At 37.9% G+C, this 17,335-nt stretch overlaps 1 protein-coding gene across 4 annotated transcripts in view; it reads right to left on the minus strand.

Moving 5' to 3' along the window:
• LOC307126560 (NACHT, LRR and PYD domains-containing protein 3-like) overlaps window positions 1-6,811 on the minus strand; it is an 88,628-nt gene extending 81,817 nt beyond the window's left edge. For 3 of the 4 annotated variants that reach the window (XM_079817156.1, XM_079817153.1, XM_079817154.1), the window contains exon 1: window positions 6,708-6,785. The gene's annotated coding sequence lies outside the window, so the exon portion shown is untranslated. Of the gene's footprint in view, window positions 1-6,707 lie in introns of all 4 variants that reach the window. The other variant, XM_079817155.1, reaches the window with a different exon arrangement.
• Between the last annotated feature and the right edge of the window lie 10,524 nt (window positions 6,812-17,335).

The raw sequence follows: 17,335 nt of genomic DNA on the forward strand, positions 1-17,335 counted from the left end.
GCATTGCCATTTCATTTGTCAACCTCAAGAAAAAAAACAAGAAAAAAAGTGCCTACTGATTAGCTTTTTTACGCAATTTGAACGTCATAGAAAACATTAATGTGACAGTTCACCTGAGATTGTGTTGCTGATTTGAAATATATTATTGAAATATAAGTAAAAAAAAAAAAAAGTGCATCCTCAACCAAAGGGCATAGGCCATTGTTGAGATTTCTCTGAAATGATATAGTTTAACAAAATAAATATGAGGGATTAGGAAGGTATCTTTAAGTGTTTTTTCAAATACATAATAGATCAAATGCATTGGTCATCAAGGACTATGAAATCCATTACTTTGTCGTTTATGGCTTTAGCCTTTTCGCTGTCTCTGGAAAACTTTTTACATGTTCAAATGCCAGTTGAATGGGGATTGTCGCTCCGTGTTTTAGGCTGGCGACACACTGCAAGCATGGCAGCGTCTCAGCTGCGTGGCGTGTCTGTTTTTATTTCGGCTCCCATGTTAACAGCTGGGTGACGCGCGTATCAGCGTTTCCAGGCAAAATTGAATAGGAAAAGCTGTTTATATGTCATTTTGACACGAATACATATTAATAAATGACAGTTTGATGTTTTAAAGTCTTTAGGTTTTCACATAAATGCAGATATCATTGTCATATTTTTTTTAAAGATTTCAAATATTTTCAAATATTGCACCTGTCAATCCAGAACGAAATATTCTGTAGCCTATAGTTTGCTGTCAATACTGCCGACGTTGTCTTTGCTGTATCAGTAGGCTATATTTATGTTTAACATGAAGTATAGGCCTTTCTGGTGTGCAATGACATAGAAAACGCTACACCACGCGCGTCGCGTGAAGGCTTGTTCACGTTTAACGCCTCGTGACTAAACAAAGGGCACCTTTGCACACCGACGCACAAAACGGCAGGCATAAAAAAGCATAATTTAAAAAAAAAACGCCTCGGGTTCGTTTTTTTATTTTGACGCGGCACGTTAAAAACTGGCCGACCAATGAGATCAGCGCTTTTGTTGACGTGCCTGGAGCTGCTGAAGTGACAGTAAAGCACGACTTGGCGGCGCTCAAGCACAAAATGGTCTTGCAGAGCACACATTGATACGACAAAGAAGTTGTAAACAGACAAAGAAGAAGATGAGCTGCTAATGCTGCTTGCCAATTAGCAAAAAGTGTGTTAATGGTTTTGGCAAGCACGTAAATACCGTCTCTCGTCTTCTTCTGTGTGACAAGCGAGTGTCAGAAGCGTAAAGTGCCGCAGCACCACCTTGTGTACCGGGAGCGCATCTACTGAATGTGCACGTTCACTCGGCACATTGCCGGTGAAAATCGCTTGGGTGTGAACAAAAACGTCACGAAAAACGCTGGCGATAAGCGCGCGTGATATTCGTCCCGGTGTGTACAGGCCTTGAAACATAGGCGTCGGTTTTATTTCTTGAATGCACACGTTTTTGGCACGACTCAAGCCGCGCATGTCACGCAGGCAGTATGCAAGCTCTAACTTGTTAACATGGGAGCCAAAATAAAAACGCAGCTGAGACGCTCACGCCACGCTTGCAGTGTGTACTAGAGGTCTTCACGGGTTCAAAAATTACTACCCGAACCCGAAGAGACCCGTAATGTGCTAAACGGAACCGACCCGGACCCGTCTATTATTTCAAAAGCTGGACCCGGACCCGTGCAGATCCGAGAAATGCCAAAAACGTAGTACCCGGAACCGACCTGGACCCGTCTATTATTTAAAAGCTGGAACCGAACAAGTCAATAAACAAGTTACGAAACATATAACTTTTTGTCTTACCTAGCCGTCGTCTCCCTTCCTTGTAACGTTACTTGATTGTGATGCATTAATCCTTGCCAAAAAGTTAAATCCATGTTATTCCTCTCTTGTTATTCCAAGCATGCTTAATTCACTCATCATTTCAGCTTTAAAAGTCCACTTTATGTCACGGTGACGGATGACGAATGCGTCTTTGCAGATTTGCATTTCGACTCTAGTTAACTCGCATAATAACTTTGACTGTTTACCTTTTTGAACTATATTTTGGGGGGGCTCAAGCCCCTGCCCCTTTTGTCTCAAAATGTAATGTGCCCCTCCCTGGTAATAGTAAATAATATGTATTATTATTATAAATATTTTAATTAATAACAATACGCTTCTAAACCATTTTACCACTAACAATATTACAAAAAGTATTTTTTATTAAAATTGTTTTGGCGGAGGTGGATCGGTAGGAGTTAACGGAGTTAACTTTTCAGCGCTATACACGCAGCACAGCGATTAGCCACGCAAGTTTTCAAACTACACGATCAGCAGGTAAGCTAATACAGAAAATGTATATTTATCCTACCACCACGCTACTGTAAAGTTTGCAGGAGTGTGCAAGTTATGCTTAATTATAATAAAAGCATAACTCGAGTCTTGAGTTCAGCAGCAGCATTCTGAGACTGACAATGTCATTCAATTTGTTTTTATCCAAGACCATAGCACATCCTCGTGTTATTAGCTCGGGGAAATACATCTAGTGAAATGAAATGAAAAAGTCCATGTCAAACTCTAAATTGTATGAAATTTATATATTTGATAGCATGGTAACACTTGCATGAAGGTCTCATTTGTAAAGTAATTTTTTTAACCAACATGAACTAACCATGAGCAATACATTTGTTATTGTATATTAATATTTTAATCTTTGTCAATGTTAGTTAATAAAAATACAGCTGTTCATTGTTTGTTCATGTTACTTGACAGTGCATTAACTAATATAACATATACAACTTTTGATTTTAATAATGTATTAGTAAATGCTGAAATTAATATCAACTAAGATTAATAAATGCTGTAGAAGGGCAGTTTATTTTTAGTTCATGTTAACAAATGTAGTTAAAGGGATAGTTCACCCAAAAATGAAAATTGTGTCATCACAAAAGAATATATTTGGAAGAATGTTTGTAACAAAGCAGAGAGAGCAACCATTGAAGACCATAGTATTTTTTCCCTACTATGGTAGTCAATGGTTGCTCTTTCTGCTTGGTTACAAACATTCTTCCAAATATCTTCTTTTGTGTTCAGCAGAATAAAGCAATGTATACAGGTTTGGAACAACTTGAGGGTGAGTAAATGATGACAGAATTTTCATTTTTGGGTGAACTATCCCTTTAACTAATGAAATATTATTGTAAAATGTTACCTATTTCATGATAGCTAATACTTTCCAACATAATACTTATAATACAGGTTTACAACATCAACAAAACTGAACATGAATTCCTCATAATTACCTGCTTGATTCTCACTGTTTTGTTTAGCAAAGTAAAAGTAAATAATTATATATATATATATATAGTAATATTATCAGCATCATTTCCCTGTTTTTGTTTGATGTGTTATGCATTCTATTTGTATCAATGTCTTTTCATAGAATGCCAAGGAAATATGGAATATTTTTAAGAATGGTTTTAACCATATTGAAAGCCAGTGGGGAACAAAATTGACCGTACCAACCATCCACCCCCCCCCCCTTTTTTTTTTCTTTCTTGTTAAAATATTTAAAAACACAACAGACAGACGCGTACTGCTTTAAAAACAGGTGATTTATGTCATAAATAAATGCATTTAAATGATGTAAAAAAAAACAACCATTTGATTCTTATTTTTTAGTGCCCTTTTTGGTCCTTCTGCCCCTGAGGAGGTCTGTGCACGCCACTGGGTCTCAGGACAGTGTAACTGCAGTTCATTTCTTAGCCAATTTGAATCTTCCTAAATTAAATGAAGATGCAGTTAAAAATATAGATGCAGACATAAGCCTCAAAGAGATTAATAAAGCCATTTTTTCCTTTCCACACAATAAATCTCCTGGCCCAGATGGGTTTACCATTGAATTCTTAAAAAAATTCAGTGATGTAATTTCCCCCCTTCTTTTATGCATGTATAAACATTAGTGGCACTTCTGAATTGCCTCCTACTTTATACAGGGCCAATATAACCCTAATTCCTAAACCAGGACGTGATCCGTTATTAGTCACGTCTTATCGCCTTATTTCGTTGATCCCAATTGATATACATTCATTTCAACATTACTAGCAACTAAATTGCTTTTTCCCTGCTGAACTGAGATAAATAATAACCTGGTAAAAAAAAAAAAAAAAAAAAAAACATTTTATGTTCATTCACATGTATAGTCTCTACTTAACTAAATGTATCTAATATTGAACACTGCTCTCTTCTGTGCTTCAAATTGCACTGGTAAAATATCATTAGCAATATCATCCAGAGATCTGGTAAACATGCTTGCATTGGAGAGATTGAGATGCATCAATAATGAGGTATTTGATAAAACATGGGGACAAGTTTTAGAACATCTTAAGGTAATTGATGTAGTGCATTCATAGCCAATGACCCCTGTTAAAGCCAAAGTTATTAGCAATGGAGTGTAATCTGTTTTCATTGATGATGTATTTAAAGGGGGGAGGAAACACTCAGTTTCAGTCAGTCTCATGTCAATCTTGAGTACCTATAGAGTAGCACTGCATCCTGCATATCTCCGAAAAGTCTTTATTTTTATTATAATTATAAAAGAAAGATGCGCTGTTCCGAGTCTTTCCGGAAAAAGCCGTGCGGCTGGGGGCGTATCGTGTGGGCGGAGCTAAAGAATGTCGAGCGCGCGCCGCTGTTACTGTGTTGAGTTCGTCTGAAAGCTGCGTCATCCCTAAAAGCCGGGAAAAACTTTATTCAACATAAAAAATGGCTTTTAATCGGATACATCCATACATCTATGATCCGGAATCAGACCCAGAGGCTGAAGTTGAACAGGAGGAGCAGCAAAAACGACTAGAGCAGGACATCTCTATGTGGTATAAGTTACACTAACTATATAATATGTTTAGCGGCTTGTGTTATTTAGAACACCATGTCAAGCGCGAGTGTTACAATGTGTGTGTGTGTGTGTGTGTGTGTGTGTGTGTGTGTGTGTGTGTGTGTGTGTGTGTGTGTGTGTGTGTGTGTGTGTTTACGCGTGGTTTGTGTAGACATGATTTGTAGTAAGCGGACTGGTTTTGCACGTCAGGCTAGTGTTTACATAGAAAGACATGGAATAGTAGCGCATTTGAATGAAGAAGCGCGCTTATTTAGTTCAACATATTTCCCCATTCTTTGTGTATTGTTGTTTGGAGTGCTTTTACAATACACAAACATACACATATAGTGGCCAGCTAAACAAATGTACACACACTATACATTGCATGCTCCATTGATCAATACGTGATCATGTTTGTGCTACTTGATGGGCATAGGCAAAAACAGACATTTGAAGCAGTCAAACCTGCGGTTCCAACGTTGGGACCTTTATCGCTGGGACCGCTCCATCCTTCAGTATTAGGCGATCTGAAAATCCGGCGTCGAACTGGGCCTTGTTTATAAAACAATCGGCACCGAAATGCAGGGAACAGACATAAATATTTGCGCAACTCAGTTGTTGATCCGGAAAAGCAAATTCCATCTGTACGAGCCAGCGCTTTGATGGGCGTAGCCTATTGCTTTGACGCTCTCTCTCTCTCTCTCTCTCTCTCTCTCTCTCTCTCTCTCGCGCGCGCGCTCTTCCGGTAGAATTGTCCGTACGGCCCATACAAGGAAATTCCGCCCTGTTGACGTCAAGCGGACCCATGATCGAAAAAAACTTTCCGAAACTTATGACTAACAGGAAGTACTAATTTTGGCAAAGAAATACTCCCATCAAACGTCCACCTTAGCTTTTGAACCTGTGTCCATGTTTAGCATGGGAATCCAAGTCTTTAACAGTGCCAAAAGATCAGTATGCATGAAACAGCATTTCACCCCCCCTTTAATGCTGTGCCTAAAGTTTTTATTTTAGACAGCTGACAATAGTCAGGATAGTGCAATTTAATTCTCTTTTTGTAGTGTACACAATCATTATTACCATTGCCATTCTTATGAGTCAGGTAGATGTATATGTGTATATATGTATGTATGTATGTATGTATGTATGTATGTATGTATGTATATATATCACATGAGGGCATGGGAGTCACATGACAAAAACCAGGAAGCAAGACAGTGAACATGACACACTCAAACATAACCGTGAACATGATAAACTAAAAACATGAACAATGAACATGAACCGTCACAAAAACACCCTGTGACAACAATTGTATATACAGTACATAATGCACACATCTGAACATAAGTCTTCTGGTCTAGATGTATATTACTTTATTATTTTTTTTAATGTATTCTTCTATTATTTTTATTCTTACTTATTTAAATGTTCTTTCTATGATCTTGTGTTATACATGTATGCATGTATGGATGGAGGGATGTATCCAGAGCTGGACACCAGAACAAATCCCACAAATCCCAAATAACACTTTTGTAATGAGAAATGTTCTACGTCATCTTTACGTGGTTGTGTTGGTCATTTTATGTTATATTAATTTAACCATAACGTGAAAAACTGTAAAATGATATAAAAAAACAGCGATTTCACACGACATGACAACAATATTAGAATGTGCAGCTTCAGTGATTCACTTACAAAGACACACTTGATCATCTGTCAGATCATAAAGAGGTTTAAATAAAAGCATCAAAATGACTTCAGCACAGCATTAAAGTCTCAGAAGCACCAATGACATCATAAGACGACAAGAAAACACTAAATACTGATAAAACACTCACCTAAAATCAAGTTTGAAGAGGTTTCTTCGTGTGCTCTGAACTGTTGTGTTGAAGTTTCTGAAATGTCTTGTCACTTCTACAGAACAAGGAAATGTTTTCCAGGTAAGAGGCGTGAGAATGAGAAGAATGTCAGTCAGACACGTCAGCACACGTAATCTCTCTGATCTGATCTGAGTTTATCATAGGTCAGTGTGTTTTCTTATTTTGTTTTTCAGTTTGAAATAAGCAGTAAAAAGCAAACTGCTGTTTATTTGTATTGTCAGGAAATAAATAAAGTTCATTAATAGTAGGGATGGGCAGTATTTCAGATACATGTGTTTGACTCTTTCCCTGCCATTTTCCTTCATTTGTGAGAATACGTGTCATCATTCATGTCATGTGCTTCCCTTGTCTCATGTGTTATATTCAGTAGCGTACTGTGGGGTTTCAGTCAGGGCCTTCACTAACGATCAACACGATTAACACTGAAGCTCATTAAATATGCAAATCTTAGCCAATCCTAGCCGTGGGCGTTTACTTCCAAGTCTTCAGTTCGGCACACCCATCAAATCCGAGTGTTTTTCAGAGAGGCTCAAAACCAGGGTAGAAATTTGCTTATTACTTATTCATTATGATGTTTTTGAATGTAAAAACCACACAAACGTCATAAGTTGACCTCAGACAACGGTATAAAAAAATAAAAAAAGCCAGTTCATGACCCCTTTAAACAAACAAAAACACAAACCAACAAGAAAATCAAAAGAAACAGCTTGTCAGCTAACATTACCGGTTTGACATCAGGATGCACACGAAGCTCGCGCAGCCCGTCATCCGCAGCGGCCATAGATTATTTCCCATAGATCGCTCACAACCTGTGAAAAGGTCAAACGGCTGATGACATCAGCGGGGGGTAGAGCAGCTGGGCCTCTGGGGCGTTCAATCACTACACATCAAAATCTGATTGGCTGATGACCCACATCAGTCAAACTTATGATCCAATGGAAAATGGCAGCTTCGACTGAAGGCTAGCTATTCTACTAGTGCTGGTCCACAGATCTGTGATGAAAATCAGCTCAGCCTCACAAAAAATAACCACATTCTTTCTGGAAATATAATTCTAACGTACTGAAATAGACAGTAATTGCATTTAGACACATTCAGACACACATTAATTGAATTTAATTATGAAAAATATATTTTTGACTTTGACAGGGCCAGCAGAGAAGGCCCTGATTAACATAAGGGCTAGGTGGGGCTGAAGCCCCAGGGCCCGAGCACGGAGGGGGCCCGTGATTGGCAGAGAAAATGATCGGGAGCATCTAAACTTTTCCTGGTGGGCCGCTCGCCAAGCCCCACCACGCCCCCACATATTAAGCGCTGTTATTCGGCTACTGGAGTGCTGCGAGTGCATGGGAACATCAAAAGCCAGGTGAAGAAATGGCGCTAGCTGATTAAACCGTGCTCGCATCCAACAGACTCGCAGCGCGAGAGCAGCTGGATCGTCTCACGCACAGCGCTGACCAACTCGTTCGGCGATTTTGAAGTGATAACGAGCGCCAGGCAGTCGCTTTATTCATTTGAATTCGATATAAGCCCAACATCAAGTGTACAGTAAAGGCTCTGTGGCGAAACTAGCTGAACCAGACTGAACAGCTCCATGTAAACTGAAGTGTTGAGGTAAACTATAGGCTGCCTACACGATGGCCGTAGACAGATATGAGGTCCATCTTTCCGAGGTGTAACTTTCATAATAAATGTTGTGAAATAATTTACCAATAGAGTATTAACACTACTTTAATACTCCAAGCCAAGTATATATTCTCATCTGAGCTGCCTTGCCTGCGGTCTGTCACCAACTCACCGCTCGTCAATGTCAAAACATTGAGATGACCAATCAAATTAAAGTAGGCGGGCTTTATTACACAGAAGCTGCTGTGCGAGTCGCGCGGCGCTTCAGTAAACGGTGCGAGATGTAAGTAGCTAAACTAAATATCTCATATTTGACAGCTGTTTTAGGATAGAAATGTTAAACAATGAAAAGACTATCAGTCAGAGCTCAGCTTTAGGAGGGGAATAGACAGAGCAAGAAAAGGAGACTGAGAGAATAAAAAAGAGTGATGGAAATGAGAATGAGAGAGGGATGAAATGAGGAGAGATAATCTACCACTAACATGGTTTTGAAAGTTATTTATTATTATATTTTTTATGATTCAAACATGTTAAAATGCACATATATAGATCAGAGAAATCACATTTTTCTTGGGGGACCATGCCCCCCAAAATACCTAAAATTTGGGTTTTAAAACTCCTTAAAGGGGCTATATGCGTTTTTCTGAAATTTAAACTCACGACTGACACCTGTGGCCAAAAAACAGAACTGCTCTTATTTTCTGCTCGCTCTCGCAGCGGTGGTGACGTCACAACCGCAGACAGCGCGGGAAAAGACGACCCGCCAGAAAATAGGAAAAATAGGATACAGGCTTATAGGTGCACCCACTGTGAGCGGACAAGGTGTCAGTATGCTCATCAGGAGATGTTTGAGTCATAAATGGTAAAATAAAAAGGCTATTGTTACGTTTATTTTGGGGAAAAAGTTGCATATAGCCCCTTTAAGGCAGTTGCATGTTCAAAAGTTGTTGCTGTTTCTGGAAACCTGTTTGCTTTGACCTCATATCTGGAGTTAATGTCTTGCAGCCTGGAATATTTATATATTGTCCTACTTAACCCTTAATCACCCCTCAAGTAGGGTTTATGTTTGAGTCCCTTAGGGTCAGATAGACCCCAAACTTTTACAGAGCGATTGCATAAGGAAATATAATTTTTTTACATGGAAAACTATATATCATTTTTTTTTATTTACTTCTCAACTATACATTTATGCTGTGTTTTTGTGGGTATTTGGTAGTTTTTTACCAATTTACTGCACAAATACTTAACTATGTCATAAATTGGCTCATTAAAAATAATTTTTTTATGAAAAAATCACTTGAATGATGATCTTAAATAAATATAAATAGTTTTTGGACATTGCTCTATGTGATAGGATAGAATACCGCCATCTGTAGGTTTGTGGAAAAACTTTAGGAATTATAGTTAAAGAGAAAGAGAGTGCAATGACCACATTATCCACTAGAGGTCCTAAGGGAAGTTATGCAAAAGTTAAGCTGCCTTTCATCTTTCTTTTATTTGCCCTTTTCCCTCTCTTTCTCATGATTGTTCCATGTTGCATTTGTGCTCTAGTATTTGTCCTTCATTTATGTATGGAATTTCTTCAGATTTATGCCAGTTTTGTTGATTTTATTAGCCAGTTTCTATAAAAATGCTCTCTGTTGCAGTCACACACATGTGTGTGTTAGTGTGTGTGTGTGTGTGTGTGTGTGTGTGTGTGTGTGTGTGTGTGCATGAGACAGAAAGTTCGTTCCACCTTGTGTTTATGCTCTAGGACCAGATCTTGATATAAATGTAGACATTTTCAGATTTATACTGGATTTAGTTGATTTTTTTTTACAAACAAAGTGAAAAATAAAGCATTTTTTACATTTTCCCATTCATTGCCAAAATACAAAAAAATGCTCCAGACACCTGTGTTTGTGTTTGTGTGTGTGTGCGTGTGAGTGAACATGCTTGTTCCATATTGCATTTGTGCTCTAGTATTAGTACTTCATTTATGTATGAAAATCTTTCAGATTTATGCCAGTTTTGTTGATTTTATTTGCCAGTTTCTATAAAAATGCTCTCTGTTGCAGTCACACACATGTGTGTGTTTGTGTGTGTGCGTGTGTGTGTGTGTATGAGACAGAAAGTTCGTTCTACTTTGTGTTTATGCTCTAGGACCAGACCTTGATATAAATGTAGAAATTTTCAGATTTATACTGGATTTAGTAAAAAAAAATTGACAAAGAAAGTGAATTTTTTATATATATTTTTTTAAAATACTATTTATTTCTGTGGTAGAAAACGTTGTGGCACCAAGATCGGCTGCTATGGGGACCCTTGGGTTTGTTATAGCCCCAGGCCAATGCATGTTCTTAATCCAGGCCTTCAGCCCACCACTGGTTATATTTAAATAAACTTTACATGGGTTCACTTCAACTTGCCTGCGGTGGATATGTTGCAATGGCTGCCTGTTGCAATGAGGAAAGATGCGGTTACATACTGTAAATCTCCTCCCACTTCAGCAGTAATCTGTGTTATTTGCTCCAGGCAGCTGTCAAAAAATCATTCAAGGAATGTGTTCAAGAAAACAAAAGCAGATGAGAACATACCCTACCCTTTTGTTATGTTCGGGAGGAAAACATCCACTAAATTAAACTGTTGTAAAAATGTATCAGATAATTTTTATTTTATTTTTCAATTTTGTGGCATAAATCTGTTAATCAACCTCAGTCCTGATCAAAACTACCAAATGTTTAAAAAAAATCCTGGATTTTTACTCTTTAATTGCCAAGTTGATAAATGTTGTCACTGATTTGGGGGATAAACATTTCCATTCCATTGGCTTTTTTAAACAAATGATGTTGATTTATTACTTATTTTAAAGTCACAATCTCTTCTCAGTCTACTGCATTCATCAGATAAGATGTGCGTGTGTTTTGATGTTCCGGCTGTGATTTGTCTCTTGAAAAACTGGTTTCCTTGTTTATCCGAAGATGAGTTTCTCCTCCCACTTCAGCAGTAATCTGTGTTATTTGCTCCAGGCAACTGTCAAAAAAAAAAATCATTCAAGGAATGTGTTCAAGGAAACAAATGCAGATGAGAAAACATTCAATACATGTGAACAGATAACAGGAGATAAATGTGCAATAGCAGAATATAAATAATAATAATAATAAAAAAAGTAAATTAGGAAAATAGAAAAAAGGAAATAAGAAATTAAGTGTTATATACATAGGGGTATTTACCCCAGACAAGTTAAAATCTATCTAGATCAGTGGTTCTCAAACCTGTCCTGGATGTCACGGTTCACAGATGCATTGTTTCCTTCAGGCTCATCTCTTGAGAATCCATACGCTGAATGCTTCTGTTGATGAACTCCTCTAAGGCGGTCTGCTGGGTGCTTGCTGCTTCCGTTCTCTGGTCAGATCGTTCTGTCATGATTGATCACAGGAAGCAAATGCAAGTTAAGACGTTTAATGAAGACGAACAGACAATACAAGTGCAGGTATCAATGGCGCAGGGACTGAGATGATCGGCTGTGGGTTCGTGGTGGTGAAGACAAGTGAAGTGGTAAGTAGATCCAAATCCAGACAACGAACGAAGACAACCAACTGGAACTGAAGACGAATACACGGGAACTCCGGTCAGGAACAGAAGAACAACCACACACACAGGACCTCACAAAACGATCTGACAAGGGAGATGAGAATAAGGTGAGTGAATGAGCAGCAGGTGGTGAGATGATGAGTGGCAGCTGGATCCACTGATGAGTCACATGGCCTGAACACAGACACACACACAACCACACCCACACCGCTGTCACAACACAGAGCACACGACAAGAAGGAAACAATGCATCTGTGAACCGTGACACTGGAGTACCACCAATCCTGCACATTGTGACTCCCTCGTCTATCACACCTGATTTAACTCATGAGCTCATTGGCAGAGACCGCAAGACCTGAAATGGCTGTGTCAGATATTGGGAGACATACATTTGCAGGGCTGGTGGTACCCCAAGACAGGTTTGAGACCATAAAAAGGATTTTCAACAGTCTATAGTCTTTTTTTGCCTTGGTGTTCCTGTTCCTACGCCCTAGTTTAGTGTTTCTCAACGGGGGCGTTCAGAGCACAACAGGGGGCGTTGGAAGCAAGATTCTTGAAAGGGGGGCGTTCAGGTGTTCCTGGGGGGCGTTCACCAGTTTATACCAAAGATCTAGGCAAGACAAAATTAAACATGTATGCTATTTACTTGCAAAATAATTGCCTACCACATTATAAAATCTGCCTGTTTAATGCGACATGTAAGCTATATCGTTTATTTTGCAATGACTAAAGCGCTCAATCCAGTGGCGGCTAGAATCCAGCGCTGACTAGAATCACGCAGCGGAGGAATGGGAAGTTGACAAGCCATTAAAAAAGTATTGACTTAAGAACCACAATAAATGATGTTCATATTCACTCCAGTGATGAATTTTAAAATTAATTAAACTAAATTATATTTGTATAAGGTAAAACTTTTACATTTTTAGGCATTAATCAATGCAATGCCTAATGCCAAAATGTTTTCTTAGGGCGTTTTCACACCTGAAAGTCCGCACCAAGGTCCGAACCGAAGTTCATGTTTTGATACTTTTTATATATTTGGTTAGTTTTGGTTTGGTTTCACATTGCTATTATGTGAGCGCACTAAAGAACTGTACATGACACACTTGAGTCCACTCGTCATCATCTATGTGGGCTGCATCTGGACATTGATTGGTTTGTAAAAGGACGTGGGTCTGACGCATTGCTTGACTATTTTTTGTTTGTTACGTTTAAAAGTGGACATTTCAAGCTTTATATACACATATTTCTCATGTTTGTGAGGCAAGTAGCCTGCTGACTTTCGGTTTATTTGAGACGCGCTCCAGTTCATGTGCAAAGCATGTGATCGCTCCCACGATTATTGTCTGATATAGACTATTTGCTTCTTATTTATTAAATCAAGGCAATTATCTGATTAAACGTTGATTAAAATTAAGATACAATTTATACAAAACGAAATTCCAATTAAAGAAATGCTTTCTAAGCAAAATCATACAAAATTTCGTTCAAAATTATTTCTGACTTTCTGTCTTCTGACATATTGCGCATATTTTCACTTTTCATAATCAATGTAGTCTAGATTGAATTTAAAAATAACATTATAATATTTAAACATAAACAGGAACTTCCTGTAAATGGTCTGAAAGTCCGAAAGTACGAACAATACAGAAAATGCTTTCACACTAGAAACGAACCGAACCTTTGTTCAGTTTGATCCGGACCGAGAATACCTCTTTTCGTCGGACCAAATTTCGTCTGTTTGGTCCGGACCGTGGTACGGGGAAGGTTTCACACCTGCAATTTTGATTCGGACCAAACTGAAAAGTCCGAAAATCCGGACCAAACAAGGTAGGTGTGAAAACGCCCTCAAAAGCCCTATTCGCACGGGATTTATTGCCTGGTGACCTCTAGTAATTTGTAATATTTGCGGAGGTTGTTTGTGATCTTAATCCAGTGCGAATCGGCCATGTCTGTAATTTATCAAATTCCCCCGCAAATGACCTACCATATTCCGCCGAACACACCCTGTGATAATATTAGTCCCGCGCGAATCGGCATCTCTGTGAGATCGATTTGGAGGGTCGTATATAATTTTTGCATGGTTTTTGATTCCTGTGCGCATTTGTATCCACATTTCGCGACGAATGAAGGCTGCATTCATAACACTCACCGTTATAAATCCCTGTGCGGCTGTGCACATTACCTGCTTTCACTTTAGAATTCGAGCCAATTTGGGAGCGAATTGCTTGAAAGGTGTGTTCAAGATTATTATTAATGAAAAACATAAAAACAGAACAATACAATGACAAGCTCGCTTAAATGGGCGCTTTTACATTTAGCTTTAATCTTCTGCAGTCATATTGTCAGTTCCTCACTCTTGTGATAAATTAAATCTCCTGCTGCTGGTCTGTGCTCAGTTCAGTTTTTAATTGTAACTTCTGTTCTCTAACTGAACTATTTGTATTACTAGGTTATACAAAATCAAAACGACGGTGGGAAAGTGATGTAACCGGTGTAACACCGACTATTGCAACAAGCCTAGATAACATATAGCAGCACGCGGTAAGGAACTGTTGTTTTATGATATATCATATGATACAGCTATATCTATAACGAAAAAACATTTACAAGTCTTGACATCATATCCGGGAGATAAGTCAGTAAATACGAATAAAATCACAGACTTTGCTTATCCCGTGCGAATGCATCCCGTGCGTAATTTCTAAATCACACGAGGTCCTCAGATAATACTAATCCTGTGCGAATAGGGCTATAGTTCACCAAGTAATTCACTGGTCAGGCATTAATGTTAACTCGCAAGACTGTAAGGAGAATATGACAATTTGACTCTGTAATAACATTTAGGTAATGTTGTGGAGTGCAATAAAGGAGGAGACAAGAGACAGAGATGCGTCGAGTCAGCTTTATTCTCCACTTATTATTCAACTCAGAACTCAACAGCGAGTGAGATCAAAACATCACAACAAACGTTTCAACCGGAACCACCTAATCTTCTCCTTCTCCCTTAAAGGTACAGTCCCTTAGTGAATGTCTCTAACAGTCCTCTTTGTGGGTCACCACAATGTATTCATTCCGCCGTCACATCTGAGCGCAAAACGCTGCTTGGATAGTAGCTTATCAAGATAGTTAAAAATAATGAATACTACAATAATTTGATGGTTCATGTGTGTTTATTCTTGCTAGAAGCTTTTGTTTTTATTTTACTGATAATGAACACGAATTAATCATGAAAAAACAAATTCGTTTTAATATGTAGACTATTAATTAGGCTATAGCCTTACATTGATGAAAGCTGATACCAAGGTATTTAGGCCTATAATTATAATATTTATTCATGAAAAATCATGATTATATAATTTTTTTTTTCGAAAGTAGGCCTAAGGTTAATGATTGAGCCATGTGAAATCCATTAATATATATATATTTTTTCAAATTCCGCTTATTTTCCCCCTAATTCCATCTTAATTTTCTGGATTCCGTTTTTTGGACTCCATTTTAATGGTTAAGTATTTTTTTAGTAATAAAAAAAACTTGTCTAATTAATTTAAATAATGAAATCTGTCAATTTATCAAAAAATACATCTTTAGGGCCTTATGAAATAGCCTGTTTTCCCCCATCCAATTCCGTTTCATTTTTCAAATTCTGTTTTCAAATCAAATGAAGACTTGAAATATTAATTTAATTTAACTTTTAATCATATGAAATTAAACAGTTTTTTGTCAACGTGCTGCACTGAGCTTTATTGATAAAATTAAAACATGGAAGAAAACGTGATTATTCCCTAAAACAATATTTTATTATTAGTATTATTACATTGAGACTTGTCTACATTTTACAGTACAACAGTAATATATTTCTGTCAAATTAAACCAAACTTTTATTTTGACGGGTGGCCGTTTTCTCAAATGAATGGTAAAATGTTCATGAAGTGACTCTCAGAGCGGCTTGAATGTCATCAAGTTCATGTCATATCAAAACACAGCGAGTGCTTCAGTGTGTGTGAGAACCCGCGTAATAAAACCTAAGTGCAAACATTACCGCTTTAATGTCTGTAGGACTATTATAGCCTGAGAGAGCCGGAAGTTGATTTGTTGCCCCTATGAGTTTAGAATAGCATATTTTAAAATGGGTAAAGAAAAAAAAAAACAAGGGAAAATATTTTTAAATGGTGGCTTTATTAAACTGTTTTAAACATGTGTATAAACAGTCTCATGCAATTTAGATTTATTTTTAAAATAAGCCTACTAATTATTAATCTATTGTTCATTTTATTTAACATTTTTACATTAAACAAGAATTGAACAACAATTTTAAATGTCTACTCATTTGTCCATTTTAACATGATTTTTTAAAACATTTAAAAACATTTTTTTTTTTATTTGTTTTTATTAAAGGGGTGGTAAAACACATTCTTTCGAAGGCTTGATTGTGTTTGTGGGGTGCACTGTAACATGTGTAACATGTGTTCATATATTTGACCTTTATTCTACACTGCTCTGTCCCTCCTTGTAAAAACGGTCTGATGCTTTCCGGGTTGTATGAAGCCGGTCCCTCAAAAATACACGATGGGCTGAGATTGGTTAGCTGGCCCAGTGTGTTGTGATTCGCTAACCGCAGTGCACGTTTGTCGGAAACGAAACGTCACGCCCCTTACCTTTACCGGTAGACTGTGCTTTGGTCAGTATTAGAAACAATGGCGTCAATAAAACCATACCAATCTGAGCCCGAATCAGACCCAGAACATTTTAGTGAAGATGATCGAGCAGAACCTGTTCAACCTGTTCAGTCCTCAAGAGTAAAGACTGCGGATCTATAGAGATCGCTACTGAATGGCACTGTTACTTTTGTATTTTTAGAACGATTATAGCCAAATATCTGTCGCAAGAACTATTAACCCAAAACAAACACTAAACATTGGCTTTACTATAGTAGCAAAATCACACACAGAACCATGTTTAGCATGCCTGTAGATAAATAATACATAAAAGCTCTAATCAAAGAATCATTTACACTAATGCCAAGTTCGCTGTTGAGATTTTAACGTTAGTGTTTGTAACGTTAGGTGTTCGTCGGATAACGTCAAGTATGAATGAGCATTTAACAGACTGGTTTGCAGAGCAGCGTTGTCATCTGTGTATTTCCTTGCTACAATGTACAATTAGCAATACAAACTATTACAGGAAAACACATCGACGAAAAATAAATGAGACTTACAGGTTGTGGCCGTAAACAGCTTCTGTTTTTAAATCCAGCTTTCAGGACAAGCCGTTGTGCGAATCCTGCAGTGTTTCTCTCGCGCAGCTGAACCGCGGCTTGTGTATTGCAAATACAGACGAATATTGTCCATTATGTCACATTTTCCGGTCTTCTCCTCCGACCTCTG

The sequence above is a fragment of the Gobio gobio genome, assembly GCF_949357685.1.
Source record: "Gobio gobio genome assembly, chromosome: 5".
In the NCBI taxonomy this organism is placed as follows: Eukaryota; Metazoa; Chordata; class Actinopteri; order Cypriniformes; family Gobionidae; genus Gobio; species Gobio gobio.